Source organism: Scomber japonicus, chromosome 21 (genome assembly GCF_027409825.1).
Source record: "Scomber japonicus isolate fScoJap1 chromosome 21, fScoJap1.pri, whole genome shotgun sequence".
NCBI classification, from domain to species: Eukaryota; Metazoa; Chordata; class Actinopteri; order Scombriformes; family Scombridae; genus Scomber; species Scomber japonicus.
The window spans coordinates 21309448-21331979 of NC_070598.1; the positions used below are offsets into that span (position 1 = coordinate 21309448).

At 41.1% G+C, this 22532-nt stretch overlaps 5 non-coding genes across 5 annotated transcripts; all 5 read left to right on the forward strand.

The window, feature by feature from the left end:
* The first annotated feature begins 230 nt into the window (after positions 1 to 230).
* Positions 231 to 302, forward strand: trnag-ucc (transfer RNA glycine (anticodon UCC)). The gene has a single exon. It is a non-coding gene; the product is annotated as a tRNA-Gly (tRNA).
* A 352-nt stretch (positions 303 to 654) lies between these two features.
* On the forward strand, positions 655 to 726 carry trnaa-ugc (transfer RNA alanine (anticodon UGC)). Its single transcript has one exon. It is a non-coding gene; the product is annotated as a tRNA-Ala (tRNA).
* Positions 727 to 17122: 16396 nt separating this feature from the next.
* On the forward strand, positions 17123 to 17194 carry trnag-ucc (transfer RNA glycine (anticodon UCC)). Its single transcript has one exon. It is a non-coding gene; the product is annotated as a tRNA-Gly (tRNA).
* A 1956-nt stretch (positions 17195 to 19150) lies between these two features.
* On the forward strand, positions 19151 to 19232 carry trnas-aga (transfer RNA serine (anticodon AGA)). Its single transcript has one exon. It is a non-coding gene; the product is annotated as a tRNA-Ser (tRNA).
* Positions 19233 to 20294: 1062 nt separating this feature from the next.
* Positions 20295 to 20366, forward strand: trnag-ucc (transfer RNA glycine (anticodon UCC)). Its single transcript has one exon. It is a non-coding gene; the product is annotated as a tRNA-Gly (tRNA).
* The last annotated feature ends 2166 nt before the right edge of the window (positions 20367 to 22532 follow it).

Sequence of the window (22532 nt, forward strand, 5' to 3'; positions counted from 1 at the left end):
GATGTCATGTGACCCCACCGGCCGTGAGCACCGGAGGGACCTCTTGGATGAGGAGTCGAAAGTCTTCAAAAATGGAAAGAGAAGAACCTTCTTGCTTTTAAGACTAAATGTCAAACTACATTCTTATCTCCTAGGTCTGCCTGCATCTCCTCTGTTGCTCCTCCTCTCCTTGTACAACTCTTATAATGATATAAAATGCTGGCCGGGCACTAAAGTGCATCTCTTCCATAGCGATGGTGGTATAGTGGTGAGCATAGCTGCCTTCCAAGCAGTTGACCCGGGTTCGATTCCCGGCCATCGCAGAGCAGCGGGGTTGTTTTAAAGCAAACGGCGACCTCCGGGGCTGAAAAGTGAAGCCGATGGGGGAGTGCCTAATGCAGTTCCTCCGATGGCCACTTGAAGCCGGCTCCAAAAGCCAAACAATCCCCAATGACCTTCACGTTAAAATTGCCAAAATTACGGCACGAACAGATCCCGGCACGGCCTGCTACAAGCCAGCAGCAAGCGCAAGGCTCCGCTCACTTGGAGCTCAGGTTTTATATAGACAATGACTTTGCATGACAACGCACTGCATTCCAGCTGAGGTAAGTCTAAGTGTCCTTTTCTTATAATTGTCTTTGCGCGTCGGCGCTGTCTTTTGCTGTTGTGAGTGCAGGGGATGTAGCTCAGTGGTAGAGCGCATGCTTTGCATGTATGAGGCCCCGGGTTCAATCCCCGGCATCTCCAGGAGGTTTTATGATGACAAGAAACTTGTAGCAATCTTCCAGGCAAAAAAGAATTCATACTGAAACCAACATACACACAGCTTATGTATGAGCTGGACACAATGTTAAAAGTGTAATGAGAAAGGACAACAAGACCTGTTGAATATTTCTCACTCCGGTACACAAGCACAATAGTGGTTATTTGGAGGTCATGGTGACGCAATGCACCTGTGGCCTGTTTGCTTGTGTTTTATTACCTGTCAGATCTCTATCCAGACAGTCATGCCCCTTTAGTTCCTGTCTTACATTATTGGAAAAACTGATTAATCCAGGTGTGTCTTAGTAGTCACAATGATCAGGTGTTGTGGTCTATGTAATTATCAATGGTTGTTTTTCACAGGAGTGTCTTCTGTGGCTAAACTCTTTCACCCATGGAGGTCTGCAGCGCGATTGGACAGCTTCCATTTTGTGAGACGGTTCAACTGCGGCCTCACTACAGAACACCACCCTCTGTATGGCATCTTTTGTGCATAGCTCTCCTCCTGCATTTTTGAATGGGACCAGGAGGATGTGCAACACCTGAAGGATGCCAAGAGAGCAGAGTGGAAGAGCAGCCACAGTGGACATGCTCCCACTGAGGAGCAACTCATGGCCACCATCAGCCCAGGGGAGCTGAAGAGGCACTGCAGGAGGAGGATACGTGGGGTGGAGGAGAGTCGGAGCATGATTTCAGGGCTGCTGGAATCACTGTGGGAGCTGACCGACACGACAGGGCTGCGTCTGATCAACCTTGACAGCATGCGCCATGTTTGGGAGGTGCAGCAGAAGCACCTGGGGTGCCTCCAAGACCCTGCAGGTGTTCAGTTGTACACGAAGGTGGGGACACTCCAGAAGGGTGGCAAAGAGCTGGACATCCTGAGGTGTGGTAGGGGGTCCTCCTCCCTGGAGAGTTTCCACCGACACCAGTGTACATTTATTCCAGGTACATTTGCATCAAGACACACTGTATTGTATGTCTTTTTTTTTAGGTACACCCAGAAGGCTAAGGAGAAGGGACGTGCGTCAGGAGGACCATGGAGAGCACCCAGGAAGCCGAGTGGCTCTGCTCCTGGACAGCAGGCGGCAGAGAGGTGCTTGACCACAAAATCAGTTTGGTTCAATACAAATCATTGAATAAGAGACGGAACATTTTATTACAATCCCTGTTGACATTGTCACCTGGTTCTTCATGAATTTACATTCTTGTTCACAGTCCAGATTATATCATCTTTCTCTCCCACAGACTATACATGACTCACGGCCAAGCAGCCCAGGACCCTGAATTACACAGGGTCAGTGAATGTGTTTGCCTCAGACTTGCAAAAGAATTTGAGCAAGCACGGAACAGGCCAAAGGACACAAAAGGCAAAACCATGCCCATCCCTCAGTCCATTGTCTGTGTCTACAGCCACATCAGACAGCTGCTGGAGGACAGCAGGGTTGTCCTGGACCAGACCAACTTGGTTCTGGTGCCGGTTAACAACACCACTGTCTCTTCAGGGTGTGTGTTATTTTGTTTACCTTTCACATACAGTCAACACAGTGTATAAAGACAAAAACCTCCACCTGCATGCTTGTTACCTTAGGGGGATAGGCTCACATGTATAAAATAATGAATGTTTGTCTTGTAGGCTGCTTAGAAGGGACAAGGACATGCTGCTGCAAGGCACCGTGCTCCCCAAACAGCTGCACCTAGCCAAGGAGTCTCTCTCTGCAGTTAACACCCTTCCGGCTGCCCCTGTGCAGCACATGAGGTCATGACATTTAAGGAGCCTGAAAACCATGAAGGGGAAGCTTTCCCCCCGTCAGCGCTCTCTGGTGGCAAACAAACCTTTGTTTTATCCGCCATTCCCACCTCCCCTGTTCCCTCCAGGGATTAAAGCAAAAAAAATCCTGAGCCTGAACTTTTTTAGACTTGTGCACGTGACTCTATACACCTCTATGTTGGTCGATCGATTGGAAACCGGTTTACTTTTTGGAGTGTTTGCACACGACACAGGCCTTGTTTTTGATGTTGGTGGTAATCTGTGGCTGGTACACATTCACAAGGTCAAAATGATTGAATGAATGATTGCAGACTGAGGTTTGACTAAACTGCAACACCAAGAAAGGCCAATAGGTGGCATAGTAGTCCAATACACTACAATATGCTACATGTAGCATTTAGGATTTCTTTTGATATCAAGTTTCGCTGCTAATCTTTGTCTTTGACAGGTTACAAAATGGCCTACAATCACAAGGTGACATGTTATAAGGATATGTGAAATGCGAAGGCAGGCATTTGAAGAATAAGATTTATTTGCAACCATTTAATTTAAGGTATTAAAAAAAGGACAATGATTCTCTTTTTAAAGAGTTTTAATTCAACAGTTTCAACATATTTGAACTTTCTTTAAAATAAATAGTGGCAAATTAAATACTAAGAAATTACTAGACGTTCGAAAATCAAGTCTATAAATAACAAAAAATATCAACTTCTACATGAAGTAGTAACAAATTAGATTAAACAGAAATACACACAGTGATCTATTTCTTCCTCTTTTTAGTGGGTTTTGAGTCATCAGAACACTTCCTTTTTGTAGAGGCTGTTGAGGCTGATGCAGAGGAGGCTGGACCATAAAAGAGAGGAAATAACCTGGCTTGTCCAGAAGAGGAGGTGGCTGCTCCAGATGTGGAAGTTGGTGGCCTAGAGGTGGAGGTGGATGGCACAGAAGAGGAAGGCTGCCTGGGTGGTCCTGATGAGGTCTTGGTTAGTGCAGAGGAGGGCTGCCTGGCTGGTCCTGATGAGGTGCTGGCTAGTGCAGAGGAAGGCTGCCTGGCTGGTCCTGATGAGGTCTTGGTTAGTGCAGAGGAGGGCTGCCTGGCTGGTCCTGATGAGGTCTTGGTTAGTGCAGAGGAGGGCTGCCTGGCTGGTCCTGATGAGGTCTTGGTTAGTGCAGAGGAGGGCTGCCTGGCTGGTCCTGATGAGGTCTTGGTTAGTGCAGAGGAGGGCTGCCTGGCTGGTCCTGATGAGGTGCTGGCTAGTGCAGAGGAGGAAGGCTGCCTGGCTGGTCCTGATGAGGTGCTGGCTAGTGCAGAGGAAGGCTGTATACCAGGCCTAGAGGTGGAGGTGGATGGCACAGTGGATGGAGAAGGTCTAGCTTTTCCAGTGGAGTTAGGGTTTAGTGGAGGTCGTCTGGTTGGTCGAGATAAGGTAGATGGCCCAGAGGAGGCAGAGGATGGTCCAGTAGAGAAGGCTTTAGCTGGCCTTGTTGTTTTCTTGGCCCGGTTCACTATCCGGTTTGCTACTGCTGTTGAACGCATCCTGATGGCCTCATCCATCCTTTTCTCTTTCAATGCCTGTTCGCTTGCCTTCTTTTTACGCAGGTGGAGTTGGTAAGTTTCATAAGAAGAAAGGCAGGATTTCCTCAAAGGCTGGTCTATCAACATTGTTGAGGCTGTGCAGTTCCTGGCTTTCATGGTTGACTTTATAATGGCAAGGCTCTCGTAGGTCTCCACATTCATCCTACACCTGTCTGCCTCCAGGATGTCGTCCATTAGGTTAAAGGATCCCTCCACCAGGGGGCCTGTGAAAAATGAAAGAAGGGCTTTCACAAGTTTAATCAGGGTTGGGTACCTCACACCTCTTTCTGTAGTTTTCAAAAGTGCCACCTGACTCCACATCCACTCTGCTGTTGTCTTCAACATAGGTCTTGGCCAGAGGTAGCAGGTCAACATCTATTTGGTAAGCCCGAACCTCCTCCTGCAGTTGGCCGAGTGCTTCAGGCTGAACAACATTAGGCAAGTCCTTTCCTAAGGTCATGAAAGCTGCACATACAGAGTCACACTGAATAAGAGATGGAGTCAGAGCAGAGAGTGAGGTGATTATCTGGTTCTGAAGAGGAAGATTTTTGAGGAGGAACTCTGCTGCCCTCATGTATCCTTCTCTGAGAGAGGCGTATAGAGTTCCCACCCATACCATCTTCTCCACACGGGCCTTGGTCATGGAAGAGAAGGCAAACCTTCCAAAACACAAATTCTTGTTAGAGAGCTGTGAGGCTGTTTCCCGCACATTGACCTTGAGGATCTCGTCAATGCTCAGGGGGATAACTCCTGGCTTCAGAAATTTGCTCAACAGCTCTCTCACTAGGGTGACCATTTCCACATGCAACAGGTGAACCATGGGTTTCTCATGTTGGAGTTTTTTGAGAAACACCTGAAATGTTGGAAGGACACCTGCAAACATGAAAAAAAATATTTAGACATGTTTTCGATATAATTAAAACTCAAACCAAGACATCAGTTATTAACTATACAATGCTATGGGGAAATCTCTTGAAGTGGATTACTGTTAGGCCTGTCGCGATATTCGATAAATCAATTAATCGCATGATAATTAAAATTAGCTCGATAATTTTTCTGGCCGCGATAAATGCCATTTGCATGCTTGTTTGTTTTTCCTCGTCTCTCTCTCTCGGGTCCTTAGAGTAAGGATGAGCGAACCCTCATGTCAGTCACTTGTCAGTCGCATGGTGTGTGGGGAGGCAGGACTCCTGGCGTAGCCTACCACAGAGTGCAGCTGAGAAGTATACCTGTAGGCACTAGGCAGAGAGAAAGCTAGTTGCCAGTTCGAGTACGCCTAATAAAATATTTAAAGAGTTTTTATTTTTTATTTCATAGTAGCCTATAGACCTGTAGAATAACTGGTAGTAGGGTTGGTCCGATCAGCGGGTGTCCATCGGCGATTGCACGCATTATTCCCAATCCGACCATTTTTTGTGTATTATTTTGTCATTATTAAGGCAAAAGAACTCAATTTATGTCCATGGACATTATAATGAATAGGCTATAGGGTTACTATTAGATTACATCTAGCGTGCTGCGTGGACTTCATTACATCTGCTGCACCGCTGCTACCACAATTATGAAACGCTAAGTTTCTACAGTCTGTGACTGTGACCCTCATAAAAGTAAAAAATAAAAAAGTAAAAAATATTTTACACGAAATTCGTTAAATTAAGTCATTTGGCGACTTCTAAGTCATTAAACTAAGTCTTACTTTTACTGGAGTAATCTACCTCGTGCGCACCTGTCATTGTAAGGTAAAACTTACCGACTGAGTGAACTCTCCCGTTCTCTCCTATGAACGAGTCGGACGACAACGTGTATCAAACATGAAGCAAAGTGAAAAAATAATGAATTACGTAACAACATTGTATTAGATGAAAATTATCTCAGAACAACAATATTATCGCTTATCGCAATAATTTCTGAGACAATTTATCATCCAGCAAAATTTGTTATCGTGACAGGCCTAATTACTGTTGTTGGAAAAAAAGACCTGACTGTTCCATTTGTACCTCATCTTAAATACAAAGCTGTGTCATCCGGCAGAGCTGGACCATAACCACTAACTAAAAAAAAACACATTTATATAAACTGGCCACAAGCTTTCCTACTCATACAAGTTACCTCTGAACAAGTCAACCATGACCGTGAGCCTTTCAAATTCTGTGAAGAGCACAGAGATCCGTGCCTTCCGATTCTGATTAATCTGTGTCCTGGATGCTGTAGCCTGTTCTTGTTGCAGAACTTCAATTCTGGCCTTTTCCTCAGTTGAGACCTCATGTCTTTCAAGGACTTGGTTAAGTAACTTTCTATAGTGTGTGTGTGTGTGCGCGCGCACACACACACACACACACACATACATTATGCTCCCTCTTATAAAACCTAACAACTCAAATGTGGATTAAAAGGCTGCACATCATTATATACATCATAGACCCAAAACAATGCACTGACTACATCCCTTATGAAGAACTGCAGTGTATAACAGGAAAATATATATCCAACATATCATATTATACAATAAAATGCAATAAAGTGTAGTATTTTTGTAGCATGTGGTTTTTTCGTGTCCAAAACATTGCATTTACTGCAGTAATAGGCTACACATAGCAATACTGTAGTATACTTCAGTAATACTATAGTAAAAACAGCAGTTTTGATACTGCAGTATAACGCAGGATTTGTCATATTAAGGCATGTTAACATTTATACAGGAAGGCATATCATTAACATAAATTGGTATTTTTGCATGATTTGTATTACCTGTATTTATGTTCTTCGCCTGGATCCAGTATGTGGTAGTAGTGTACAATGAGAACATCAAGGAGTTCATTCATCCTATTGCACACCTCCAACATCTGCAGAAATCTGCTGCTGATAGGCCTGATCAAGCTCTTGGGTGTAAAATGAAGCAATGTCTGAAATTCAGCTAAGATTTCCTTTTGCTTTGGTGATTTCTCAATGTCGTAATATACATCAGAGCAGAAGTCTTCCATCTCTGAGTTGAAAGGGCTCATGAGGGCCTTTGCAGAGTTAGATACCATATGGACAGTGTCTCCAGATATATCCAGGAGGTATGGGTTCTCCTTTCGTATTTGGGTTTCAAGTCCTGTCTTCTTTCCCCGCATGACTGCGCAATTATCTAGTAAAACACTAGTGACCTGCTGCAGCGCTAAACCATAGGACTGTAGCACATCTTTTAATTCTAGCGCAAGTGCAGTGGCATTGGCTATATTCATTTTCCTACTCGCTAGATGTTAGAAAATGCAGTGAAAACGCAACAAGGACATTGAGGACTTTGTCCATGTTTTTATTGGTGGCTTCATCAATATTCAATGAAAACATGCCGTTTTTTAGCTTGTTGGAAAGCTGTCTTTTGAACTCTGGTGTTATGCCGTGTGTGTTCAAATAGCTGGCATGTTGGTTAGATACTGACAATTTATTTAAAGCAATTTTGTCTTCAGCTATTTTTTGGCACAAATCCACCAGAGGTTGGGCCATCTTGAACGACAGATCATGCTCAGCAATGAATGCGCACAAACAAATTTTCAGATCACACACACGGTCAGTAATTGATACCGGTACATCCGCCGTTGCTGTTGCTCCCGGTAAGCGCGTTGTGTGTGGTACAGCGCGAACAGCTGCTCTATGAGCAGGGTCTGACTCGTGACGAGGAAGAACCTTTTTGCCGCTGGATGCATACTTAATCTTTCTGGAGCACAGCGTGCAGAAACAGGCACCTGGCTCTCTCATCTTTTTGCACCAACTACTAAACGGCTTGCCGTCCTTCCCTAGCTCATCTAGCCATGCCCAACGCCATTTATTTTTCAACCCTTGGTCAATTATCAGGGCATTTTCCCCTGGAGTCATGAAGTGAGCCATCTTTCCACTCCATGCAACGTCTGTCTCTCTACTCTGGCGATTAGGCTTCATACGTAACTTGGTGGAGGCACGTTTCCTCAAGACCCGCCTTATTTCACCTCTGATTGGATAATAATGTTAGTTTCAGAGCGGGAGAGTTGTGCTTCTCCCATATCATTGGCAGACGAACGATTACACTCTCTTTCACATTTTAAAAAAATATAATTTTATTTATTTTGTTCTGACGCGCCCGCAGTCAAGCGCCGCACGCCGGAATTCCGGCACGGGGCCGGAAAACTTTAATCCCTGTCCCTCCACAATTCCAGCAGGCTCCTCTGTACCACCAAGCTCCGCCATTCCAGCCTGGTCCGCCGTTCCAGCCTGTTCCTCAGTTCCAACCTAGTCCACCGTTCCAGCCTGCTCCTCAGTTCCAACCTGGTCCGCCGTTCCAGCCTGCTCCTCAGTTCCAACCTGGTCCGCCGTTTCAGCCTGCTCCTCAGTTCCAGCAAGCTCCACCGTTGCAGCAAGTTCCTCCATTGCAGCAAGCGTGCCTTCCACCTCAGCCAAGGCAACGTGCCTGGAGACTCCATAAAGCTGCCCAGGAAGATGAGGAGCGAGTGGCTAGGGGCGAACCACCAAGGAAAAGGCTGGCGAAGGAGCACTACCACTACACATGCAAGGAGTGTGGCCAGGAGAAAAATAAAAGAACTGGACACACGCAGCTGAAGGGGCGGTGGTACTGTCCAGCCTCAGGACTGACCCTGGAGCAATGGAAGAGCAGTTTGTAGTCATTGTTACTTTGTTACCAGCTGTTACTGGCACGTAATGTCAGCAAATGCTGGTATTGTTTTTAGTTCGAGTGTCTGTTATTTTGGAAAAAATGGTTCTGACAACATACGACTCTGCTGTGTCTGTCTACCTGTCTGTCTTAAGGAGTGTGTTGTTATTGTTTGTATTTTATTCCAAGAAAAAAAGAAAAAACACATTCATCTTCTGAATTTGAGGTGTTTGTGGAAAAAAAACCACACAAAAAAAAACAACAACAAAAAAACCCAACTCTTGTGGTGTAACAGTAACACAGCCATCCTGTGGGTGGAAGACTCCAGGTGCAAATCCTGGCAAGAGTGTGCAATTTGTTGTTGGACAAATTAGTATATTAGTAGCATATTAAGTATTTCCTGCACATTTTGAACTGCCATTATCTTTATCTGTTGCACTTTGTAGTTTGGCCTTGGTGTCTCGCACTTTCTCTGTGTTTCCACAGATCCACCGGAGCTCCATCTCTCTGCACCAACCGCCGCCTGCATCGCCCCCCTTCCCCCTGCTGTTAAACCGGCCTGCCCCCCCTTCTCATGAACCAGACTGCCATCCAGTCCTCCCATTAAGCTGGCCTGCTCTTCCTGCCTTTCCTCCTACCAGAAGCTGCCTCCGTCAGCTCTTAACATTTCCATGTTTCCCACATAGACTGTTGTAAACTGTTGTCAGTATACAACATCTATTGCATGTCTGCCCATCCTGGGTGAGGGATTCCTCCTCTGTTGCTCACCCTGAGGTTTCTCCAAATGTTTCCCTGTTAAAACGGTTTTCCCAGGAGTTTTTACTCAGTGGATGCGAGGGAGATGCCCACCTCCACCACCTCACATATGACCAACCCCTGCACCTCAACCTGCACCAGCGTCAGGACCAAGACAGTACCACTTACCTATATAGTTCTATAGACTTTAACTGATATATAGTTGTATAGACTTAAATTGAACAAAAAAACAACAACACAACTCTTGTGGTGTAATAGTAACACAGCCATCCTTGGGTGGAAGATTCCAGGGGCAAATCCTGGCAAGAGTGTGTCACTCATACCTGAAATCAACATTTATTTTGATGAAAACAAGTCTAAGTGTAAAATGGAGAGTATAGCGTAGTACTCATATTTGTCCACCAGAGGGCACTTAAGCTATATTGTTATAACGTATTCATATATGTGGTAATTACAGGCTGTCACGATAGCCTTCGGTACATTTAGCTAGACCTAAGCAAAATACATTGACGTAAAAATGGATCTTTTCAATAGATTAATGTTAAGATTTAACGTAGTAATTAACATATCGGTCCGTCCGCCACCAAATTCACTTCCTTGTTCAGGATGTGAAGAAGCAGGCCAGACGTGCGCCTCTTCCTGTGTCGGTGCAAATCGCGCACACCCAGTTCACGGTTCCCCTGGTGTCTGTTCAAATCGCGCAAGATTTGAACAGACACAGGAAGAGCAGTGAACTGAGACACTGGGAGCTTCCACTACAAACAAGCTTAAAATATAGACTTATTTAATTTTTTTCAAATCAATTTCTCATGTCGGGGCTTCAATACAAGACAGACATTACAGACGAGCACTACGGAGGTATTTGGATGTTTTTTGGACGAAGAAAAGTGAGCCCAGAGCTTCAGCATCTGGAGTGGTGGATTTAGATGTCTTCTGGGATGGGCTACAGGAGAGACTTCCCGTGATGAGCGTCTTGGCCAAACGTTACAAAGACGTCATTATTAACTCAGCAGGTGTTGTCCAGCAGAACAAGATCAATTACCAACGACAACCTCAAAGCCTTGGTCTTCTTGTACGACAACCAACGCCTCACCAGTGGCGCCTTTGAAAGGGATGAAGTAGAGGAGGATTTTGAGGAGGACATTGAGGTCTAGCTAGCTGTCACACCAAGAACCAGCTCCTAACTCAGTTCGCTACCGTCATATGGACAAGCAGTGCTGCACGGAGCCCCGCTGTAACTCAGAGAAGGCACGGAGGACTCTGAAACTTCTCCCAGCCCTTAGTCGACATGAGAGTGAGAATAAAATTTGTGAAATTTGAATTTTGGGGTGAACTATCCTTTTAAAAGTTCTGTGCACTTTAACATTTGAAGGAGTTGAATTTACTGCAAGGTTATTTGTTGTTTAAACCTTTCAACCATCCAAAAATAAAACATTGTGAGAACTTTTGTAATCCTCAGCCTGTTACTTGGAATAAAGCAAAATGCAGTTTATGTTCTCCCTAGAAAAAAAATCCTTAGATTAATTAATTATTCAGAACAAGACTACAATTTTTTTTTGTTGCAATTTTCAGTCTCCCGCAATTTAATTGCAACAAAAGTGCTTAAAACTGCAACATTTACCGCAATTTTTGTTAAATGCTGCCGCAAAATCAGGCATTTTAGACCGCAAAAATTCCACGAAATCCTGGAGGGACTGATAAATGTTTCAAAAACATTCATTGCAAATGCACAATCTAACTAGAGGCCGGAGGCTTGTTAACTAACATTACGTTATCTCTCTTGCTGTGTTCCAAGCTTTAATTCTTCAAGTGATATATGTCCTGTAGCTAACGTTAAGGCTATGTTAACAGAGCCGACACGCAAAGACAATTATAAGAAAAGGACACTTAGACTTACCTGAGCTGGAATGCAGTGTGTTGTCATGCAAAGTCATTGTCTATATAAAACCTGAGCTCCAAGTGAGCGGAGCCTTGCGCTTGCTGCTGGCTTGTAGCAGGCCGTGCCGGGATCTGTTCGTGCCGTAATTTTGGCAATTTTAACGTGAAGGTCATTGGGGATTGTTTGGCTTTTGGAGCCGGCTTCTACTGCTAAATTAGTGTATGCATATGTGTGTAATTGCAGGCTGTCACGATAGGCTACATTTAGGTAGACCTAAGCAAAATACATTGACGTGACAATGGATCTTTTCAATAGATTAATGTTAAGATTTAACGTAGTATTGTTATCCACATCTTTTGGTCAGGAACATGTTGTTTAACCCCTAAAGTTCCGGACGGAACGATATGTTAAACTTAAAACTACACTATATTTGTGTTGTATAAACTTATTTTACAGTGACGAAGATAATGGATTTGTTCAGCATAATTCATCTGCAAATTCAAATTTGGGCGGCTTGTTTGTTTGTTTGGTCTGACGTAAATACCATAACATATGACATTTTTCTGTAACATAACAACTATGAGTTGGTCCTTATTGTTTGGTGATTTTATGTGGAGTTAGTCATGTTTTGCTTTGAATTTGGTTAAGTGGGGGTCCTTTTGTTGTTGATAATTAACTGACCATTATTAAAATGGGGCAAAACACTAGTAGTGCTTTTTAATTGTTTGTTATATAGCTTAAGTAGGCTTATAATGTTAAGTAAATCAATTAGTTAGTGTGTACATTAAATGTATATCTTAATTTCCATTTTACTGGTGTGACCTGGATCTCCTAAACAGATTATCATTATTATTATTCCACGTCCCACAGGCGGATTGGAGCAGCATCAATAAAACAGTTTTACGCTTCATTTTAGAGTTGGCTTTTTGCATTTTAGCATTGTGAGGCAAATTGGTCCATTTGAACAGTAGACGTGCAACGGCTGTAAATAAATCAATATATTAAAAAAAATAACTGACACACAAAAAAAAAAAAAAGTAGCACGGGACATTTCTACGGAAGCGCATTGCATTCATTAGATAAAAAAAAAATTTAGACACCTTATCTCATAATTACGAGATCAGGATCTCGTAATTACGAGATAAGAAAAAGGTGCCACATTAGGTGTTACACTGTACAGTGGGGGTCGACTGATTATCACCCAAGTTGAAGATTGATTAATTGATTGTTTTTATCAGTCGGTTGCTTTTATAAAAAGTGAAATCTGGACAAATAAAACAAATATTACCTGTATAGAGTAAAAATAATCATAAATAAATAACATTATATTCTGCCTTTGTGTTTTCACAGCTATTGAAATGCATCCAAATGCTGCTGGTTTTCCTACTGTCACTCATCTTTGTGTTTGCACGAGCAGAGAGAGAGGAGAGAAAAGATCTCGTAATTACGAGATCAGGTGTCTAATTTTTTTTTAATCCAGTGAATGCAATGCGCTTCCGTACATTTCTATTAACTTCATCAAACTAATTAATGTATTATGGAGCATGTATTACCAGCCTCAAGCCTAGGGGGTACCTGGGCCATCTCACATTCAATAAACCTATTAATATATGGATAACCCGTAGTATCAGCCAGCTGCTTTAGTCTGACTCTAAATGCATATTATTACCAATACATAAATGGTAAGACAAAACAGTGAAAGCACATGCTGTGGCTATACTGACGAATACATAAAAATTAAGCTAACTTGAAATAACTACATTGAAATAATTAACAACATTACATAACCATAGCAACATGCTGATATGTAATGTATCGCTCCCTAACACAAATATATCAATGTACATGAACCTGTACTATTTGCTGGTGGCTATTATACAAACTACAGCGCTACAAAACCACCACACAATGACAGATATCATATTTCAAGTGCAGTCAATTAAAACTTAACTTACTCTTACACTATCAGCAATGAAAACAATAGCTAGTGCACTAGCTTGCTACATAAACATAGTAGATGCATAACTCCGTTCAAACCCAGTATTTGAGCACTTTTAAAATGCACCAGCGTGATTAAATGATTTCTCAATGTCTAGGCAGTCCGCTTATAGTCGTATTTCACATTTTTGTACATACCTGTGGAGCAGTAAGAAACAACACATTTCAGAGGCGTATTACTACCTCAAGCGCCACTTTATTGTGTGTCCTACGGGAGCAGCATGGGCTCAAGTAAGGGATTTCTCACGCCCGCCCCCCCCCCAACCCTAACTGAACCGAAAACCGTGACCCCAAAACCGTGATATGAACTAAACCATGGATTTTGTTAACAGTTCCACCCCTACTGCATACCCGTAATAAAACGCGTTGATATCGTCGGAGGGAAAGTACGGGACAGGACCAGGAGTCATTCTTCCGGGAGTGGGGCAGGACAAAATCTTTTTGTAAATCCGTCACGGGATTGGGATGAGACAGGAGCGTTTTTGTGGGAGCGGGATGGAACAGAAGTGAAAATCCACTCCCGTGTCAGTCACCCCCTAGTAGCCCATTCTAAAAATGTATAATTTAAGACAGATAAATATGTAAATAATTAAATAAATAAAATGTTTGTTTTTTTTAAGTTATTCTAATAAAACCAAGTTAAGTAAAAAGTATATAGATCATGTATTAAAAATCACTACAGGCAGATTCATTAATCTTTGTCATTGTGTTGGTGTACCTCATGTTAGTTCAAGTAGTTTGGTTGCTGCGTACTTGGAGAAGCATGTTTAGTGTACAATCTAGTCTTGCAGGGCAGGGTTGTCAATCGTACATTTGTTCCATCTCACTGGTTGTTATCATAGTTATTCACATCTCAGCCAATCGGAAATGTATAGAGGCGGGATGTACAGGAGACCATTGAAAACGCAGTTGCAGTGTGTGTTGTGTATCATGCTTGGATGGATGCAGAGTCACATCAACGGTAGCAGACACCGTACCAATTGCAGCAGGTAAAAAAACTATTATTTTTGTAGTGTTTCTTCATGATTCATGCATGTAAAATAGAGATGATGCTAATCGCGATTAGCACGCTAGCATATTTGCACGTTATTCACTTTGGTAGCTACTAATGTTACAGTGTGTGTTATTATGGTGACGTGTGTAGAGCTTGACATGATATTAAAGGTAAAAAAGCCCCCCTCAAAACACACCTACCCCATCCTATACACTGTACAACCACACCCACCCAATGTTAGCCACCCTAGCCATTAAAGTTCTACCTAATTTCTTTGAGCTTTAAGTCAAGCTGACATGTCAAATCACACACTTATTGGTCAATAGTTGAACAAGTAGTTGAGCTGAGCTGGGAGCAGGTCTGCATACACTTCAATAAACAAAGTGCTGAAATAAATACTGCCATTTCTATTGCTGCATGTGCTATTTTGTTTGTTGCTTGCTTCGGCAAGTGAAGCAGCCATTTATTTCAGTTCCCACGACTCAGGCCTGCAACCGTTTTTTTATTTGTTTAAAAGGACATTATTTTATTTTGTTGCAGACTGAGTGTGAGTGTGGGCCATTTAGTTAAGAGTGTTAAAATTGCTAAAGAGAAACATAACTTTTGAGAAAAGTTAAAAGTCATAAAGGTAAATTCATTCAGGTCTTTTCAGTAGTTTTGCACTGTCTATAATTGATTTAAATATTTGTATTATGGTAACTAAATTAATGATTCACACATTTACATTTGATGAAGGTGTGTTTTGAGTTAAAAAGATCATAAGTAAAAAAACAATTCTTAGTGGGATTTTAAAGCACAGCAGAGAGACAAACAGGTGGAGAGTTGACACAACAAGTAAACTGGTTACATTGCTGTAAGGGCTTTGTGAGTAAAAAGCTTTAATGGTGCAAATAATGATGGACCCAAAAGCATGAGTCAGAAGACTGTCCAAAAAAAAAAAAAAAAAAAAAAACCCTCTAGCAAAGACAATCTGACAGGGGACAACAAAAGAGCAGTATATAAAGGGGAGGGTGAGTGGAAGAACTAACGATGATAAGGGCCAGCTGAGGAAGAGGGTGGGAGACACAGGTGAGAGGAATGAGGTGGTAATAGGAAGGGAAGTGGCAAGATCTGAAATTCCGCAAAAAGTTAGTAAATAAAACCAGATGAACAGAAAAAACTAGTCCTAAACTGCTGACCCTGTGACAAAAGCCAATGAGAGTCATTTATTCATTAATCAGTGCAACCCGCACAAAATATGGACCGACTGATGATGATGAAAATGATTGCAGTAAATAGTGTGATTTGTGCAACAACAAAATGAATGATAGATCATAGTAGGAAACAGAACCAAAGTTTGCAATGGTAAAATTATGGGTTCCTAAAGAAAAGGTTGGGAACTACTGACTTAAAGTATATAGCTGTACAGACTGTAATTTAATGTATATAGTTGATATGTTTTTGGTATTACATAAATGACTTTTGTAATAATAATTTTAAAAAAGTTCTCATCTTGCTAACTTATAATATTTACTCCTGATTGGATGCTTTACCCTGCTAATTAGGAACTGATTGGCTCTTTTGCCCCCACTGCTGCAGTGTTCGGATTTGTGTTAGGATTATTAGGACTTGTTAGGACTTGTTAGGAACTGTGTACACAGCTGGACTGCTAGTGAGGGGAAAGAAAAGAGCGGAATAGAGGGAAAGAGAGAAGGGAAAGGAGGAGAAAAAGTGTGTATTTGTGTGAAATCAAATTACTTCAAAGTAAATAACCGTCCCCAAACTTTCTCGTTGCTGTCTCTGGGCAGACGATATGGTGAAGCCCCCAATCAGTGGTGAAATGTGCATGGCAATGTCACTCACCAATCAATCAATGCTTTACCACACCTGTTAGGAACTGGTTGGCTCTTTTGCCCCACTGCTGCAATGTTCGGATTTGTGTTAGGATTGTTAGGACTTGGTTTGGAATTGTTAGGACTTGTTAGGAATCGGATACACAGCTGGATTGCTAGTGAGGGAAAAGCAATGTTCGGATTTGTGTTAGGATTGTTAGGACTTGGTTTGGAATTGTTAGGACTTGTTAGGAATCGGATACACAGCTATCCAGCTGTGTATCATGTGTATCCGATCCGATTGTCTGTCATTTGCTAGTGAGGGGAAAGCAATGTTTGGATTTGTGTTAGGATTGTTAGGACTTGGTTTGGAATTGTTAGGAATCGGGTAGGAATCGTCAGGATTTGGTTAGGATGTGTAAAAGCAGGCCGATCACACACAAAAAAAGTCCGAACATAAAGGAAAAAACTATTAATAACTTCAGCAATGACAGAAAAAGAACTATTGACAAGAGAAATTCAGATAATAAATGAAGAATGAATGTAAACTAAAATCTTTTTTAATAAGAGAGTTCACAAGACATGAGGTCCTTATCTCTGCTCTCATCCTATCTTCTCTCTATAACAGTCAAATAACAGATAATCAGGACTAGCAGTGTTCATGGCTGTTAGGTTCTCTCTCTCTCTTTAAAAGACAAATGATAAATAGGAAAGAAAGTTTAATAAACAACTTCAACAGCAGCATGTATGAGGCCAGGGGTTCAATTCCTGGCATTTCCAGGAGGGTTTATGAAGAAAACAAACTTGTAGCCTTCTTATAGGCACAAAAGACTTCAGACTGAAAAAACATATGCATAGCTTGCTTATGAAAAAAAAAAAGAAATAGGATATATTTGTTGCTCCTCTTTCTCTCCTTGTCCAACTCTTATAATGATACGTAATAATGGTTGGCCACTGAATTGCAGTTCTTGCACAGCGATGGTGGTATAGTGGTGAGCATAGCTGCCTTCCAAGCAGTTGACCCGGGTTCGATTCCCGGCCATCGCAGATATACAATTTTATTTTAAAGCGGCGACTCAGATGCGCATTTATCCATTATTGCTGCCTTCATGTGTGACCAGTTAATAACCACACAAACCAAAATATGACGTGGAGATTCGTAGACATATCTGAAACACTTAACAGCAGCATCAGGACCCCCCACAGTTGCTGCCGGCTCAGCCAAATGCTGCTTATACAGTGGGGAGAGAGAGGCAGGCAGGGAGCAATAGATATAATAATATAACATATGTGCTTGCAAATATTAGTATAACATGTCATGAATAATGTTGGAGCACAACTGCAGTGTCATAGTGAGAGCAGCATTTTCATCTTTGGATCTGATTTTAAATGTCCAGTCAATAAAAATAGAATCAGATCTGAAGAATGTCTGAGTATTGCTCCATTCATGTGTCACTTGTGTACAGAGTACCAACATCTAACTGCAGAACATGGAATGCATTCACAGCTGTTTAATATTTCTAGCATTTCTGAAACAAAGAAGAGTTTGTATTATTTGTGCTGAGCTTGAACCACAAATAAAATGTTTTTCTGTGAAAAAAATCTGAATGTTCAAGCATTCAAGTGTTTCTTCACAGATTAATCCAGGCTGTAATGAGTCCCATCATGTTCTAACCGTCCTGAGCCTGTATCACAACCTCATCACAGGTTCTAAGAAGTTCCCTTTCATTCCATACAGAGTATTCTTCTGCTGCAGTGTGCTCTCCACAGCCTTCCAGCATATCGCGCAGGAGCAAAGGGAGAATATTGGTGTGTCTTCTTTAATGGAAGAGAATGATGGTGCCTGCTCTTCCCCTCAAACTGGGTTGACTCCAGTTCTTCCTGAGGTGGCTTCCTTTGCAGCTGTAAAGGGAGACCACAGAGACAGCTCAGTGTGCAAAGACTCAGAGGGAGACGATGAAGAGGAAGGCTGCTGAAGAGGAGAGCAGCTGACTCCACTGAAGAAACACCTAAGAGTGTGATTTCTCAGGCACAAACCAGGACACAGAATTGGAAACTCAAAACTGTTTGTGGAGCATTAAAGAACAATAAAGCTGCAGGGACGGGGTCAAAGCTGCACTACTGATCAATCACTGACAGTCAGGTGGACGATGACTTATGGATCTTATTATCAGATCTCCATAGTGAAAAGAGGATGACATGCACTGTGGACTCTCATTAAAAAAGTTAAGTTTACCTTTTGAATACATTATTATCTGATTTTCATCAATAGTTCTGAATCTGAGAGGACAGCAGACAGTGTGCATTATGAACTCTTATTTAAAAAGATATGTTTACATTCTTTCTGTTTCAATCAGAATTTCTATTTAGATCAATAATTGTTCTATTTACATCATTCATTTTATTATATAAGTATTAAATGTTATCCTCCATTGTCTGTCATTTGCCTTTAAGGGAGAGAAAACAGGGGAGGAACAATATGAAATCTACTTTAAAAAAGATAAATATACATTATGATCTCATTCAGTTTCATGTGTAACAGATGACTTTAAGTTCAACAAAGTTTTAAACATCGAAAAAATCCTTTTACGTACATCTGTATGAGAATTACCTCGTTACAAATCAAAACATACACAGTGAATGACTTTCATTGAAATGTAAGATCCTGCTACAACAGCACCATCTAGTGGCGTTTACATGCTACTCAGAAACGTGTTCCTGTCAATGAAATCGACCTGATTACATTCTGTGTGAAAGAGAGGACACACATGAATTGCAGGTGCTTTGTTGCATGTATGTGTCTACTACTTTTATTTCACCATGATGACTTCTTATATGTTCTGATCCAAAAACTAATTATTCTGCCAAAAGACGTACATTTCATAGTTTCACTTTAGTCTGTTTCAATCCGCAATATAAACCACATTATGTGCAGATAGATATTTCGCAGTTGTAATATATATATTTTGATTCATTACAACGTTGAAAAAAAGCGTTTTGCAGGTTGTCGTGGCCGAGTGGTTAAGGCGATGGACTAGAAATCCATTGGGGTCTCCCCGCGCAGGTTCGAATCCTGCCGACAACGAAACTTTATGTCAAATCGCATGTCATTCATAGACATGTCATTCATAGATTTATGCCCACGTTAGCGGCTTTTCAGACCGCACATAAATGACTGAAGGTGTGTTTCCTCCATCACGTATGCAACTGTGTGAACGGTGGGTCTATAAATAGAATAGAGAGGGCGGCTCTGTTCAATGGTATGGAAGTTATTCGATGCCACGTGTCACTGCGTCATTTACGTCTCTCATGAAGAACATAAATCATTATATTACTGTATGTAAACTTTGTTTGAAACTGTGTTTCTCCGTTGAAGAGGCTTGTTACAGTTAGTTTCGGAGATTATGTTTTAAAAAAAACTATAAGTAAATAAAAATCTATAAAAATAAGACTGGCTTTAGACAATACTACTTTCAGCATTGGTATCACTTAATCATAAAATAAATCCAGTTTATTAGATGCAGACTGATATTAAATTAGATATTTGGACAGTTTGGTGTGACCAGCACATTCATACAGACACGTAATGTATTTTAAACATGCAGTCCTTAAATTGCAAATCTTCTTTTTCCCTTTTTAAGCATAATCACACCCTGATTATTTCAGTATTTATAATGATAGTTAATGTTCCGTTTTTGTCTTCATTCTGGGTGAAATGATCCTCCATACAGAGAACAGAGGTATACTGGGTTAGAAAATGTTAACAGTAGGAGTATAAGATTAGTTTTCTGTCCTCAGTTCTGCTACAAAAATGACAACAGGCAAATGTGCAGGGGGAATGTACAGGTGTGTGATCTTCATATTTTAATGCTAAATGCTCTTATTTTGTAACAACATACAATACTTCAAAAATGAAGTGTTAGTGTTTATACTTTAATTTTACTCTACTACAGTGTAGAGTTCATACGGTATAGTTCAGTTAGTTATGAGTTAAACATGGTCATAGAGGCAGGAGTTACTCTCTACTTCTCCTCTCCTTTTACAGATGTTTCTCCGCCTTCCTCTCCTCTGCTCCTCCTCTCCCCTTTCCCTGTGGAATTCCTCACATTCTGGGTCAGTTTGAAGCAGTATTTAAATTTATCATAAAGCGATGGTGGTATAGTGGTGAGCATAGCTGCCTTCCAAGCAGTTGACCCGGGTTCGATTCCCGGCCATCGCAAAGCTCTCTTTTCCCTTTATGTTGAACACATCTGGAATGATGTCTGTATAATAATCCCAATGCTTTTTCCCCCCTTATGTTGTACACATCTGGAATGATGTCTGTATAATAATGCTACAAACTCCTCACACTCACGCAACTTAGTTTAAACATGCGTTCACACCTCTGCTTCTATTTAACATGATTTGAAAACGTAATGATTGTTTTGTAAACGCAGCTGGAGACATTGTACATCATCTGTCTCTGCACAGCAACACACCAGGTAGTGTTTTTCTTTGCTTGTTCGTGTATAACATACAGCTCACACGCGTTCATTTGATGTATAATAACTCTTTATTTCGAGCGTAACGATGCGCGTCAGGATGGGTTTGGCACATTTACGCGCGATCATTACTCATGCAGTGAGTTCATTTGTTTTCAATGGTGAAAAAACGGCTGAAAGTGAAATAAGTTGGCACGAAACAGTTGTTTTCAGCTCTTGATGTTGATGACTTTAAGTGATATCAGGGGTGTCCTGTTATTTATATACCAGCGGCTGCAATTAATCCTCTTGCATTTAACCAATAATGAAGTGCAGATGTGTAGTTTGTGCTGCCAAGTAATATACTGCTAAGCAACAAGAAAACAAGGCAAAGCTTAAGAAGAGAAGAAAGTGCACACCAGCATTAAACACTGCTTTCTTCTTATTACACGCTTTTACCCACTAGGATTTATTATTTTGTATTGTCAGAGGTATGATCAATATATCATATTTAGAAAATACAGAATAGATATTCAATCTTTCCAGCAGATGGCGCTTGTACTCTGTCAATTTCCTGTAAGGATTACCATTGTGAAAGTTGTATGTATGCAGAAAGCTTTAACACCAGACTTGAAACAACCTCCTCACTTGAGATGTTTTTAGTAAGAGGGAGAGCAGGGCAGAACCTTTCAATGACACATAACCAGCACACCATGCCCAAAACTGAGTAGGAATTGGTCAATAATGTATGAGTCAGCAGTTTCACTTCTGTTTTGACTGGTTTATAGTGAACACAGTGATACTGAGAGTGTGTATTGCAGCAGTCTTCTCAACAGGGCTCTTGTTTGGTGTTAGTTGGTAGCTCTAAACTCTCATCTTAATTTATTAACCTCACAATGGAAACATAATTGTATTGTATAACTTCTATCAAAGAGTTTTTAATGACATATTAAAGGGTGAATCCACACTAAATCACACAGGGATGGTGAGCCTGGAACAAACTGGAACTATTTAATGTGCCTCAATGGTTTGATGGTTACATTGCATACAAAGGTTCAAGCAAGATTTGAGCTCACATGTACAAAAGGTTATATGATGACCTACATAACCAGTATGGAGACAACAACACTGAAAGATTATCTCTCAGTGGTTCCCTTTTCTAACATATAAAAGTAGTTAATACAACAAAAGTACAACAAAACAACCAACTTAAGAAGAATGAATATAAGACAACATAAATACAACCAAAGTGGGCCAGCACATTTTCACACAATAAAAATAATTGCAATATTTGTTTCAATTGATGCTTTCTTTTTCATATACATTAGAGTAAGTAAGTAGGAAAAATAGAAATGTTACCATTTGCTATCAGAAATGTACAGGAGCCAATGTCTATGGGCAAATGTAGGAATTTGGATGACTCTTCTAATCCTTGAAGCACCAGTAAAGCCTGCCAATGCAAATCCAAATAATGATTTAGATATACATGATGGTAGGAACAACATACTGCATAGCATCTTCTCATATAAACACAGCTTCAGGTGTAATCACTCTAAAACCTTTCAAAACAAAGACAAAGAAGCATTTTCAGTGGTAATTATCATCCATGTTTCCTTAACTGTTGTATAATAACATGAGTGTTTATCATCATCATCTAGTGTGTTTATTTACTCACTGCATCACTAACATATATCACATACAATATATCCTCTTTCATATTCCCCAAATCACTGACTTTGCTAATATTCTATATTCTAGTTAGAATTCCCTTACATTTTTCCTAAGAAGCTGAATTAATAAGCTATTCGAAATTGAAAAGTATCTGTACTTATAGTGAGCTTTTCTCCACATCTGTCTCCACTGCTCCAGGATTATATTGGTATTAATGTTTTCTAGGCTCTTCTTTCATAATGCCTGGACAATTA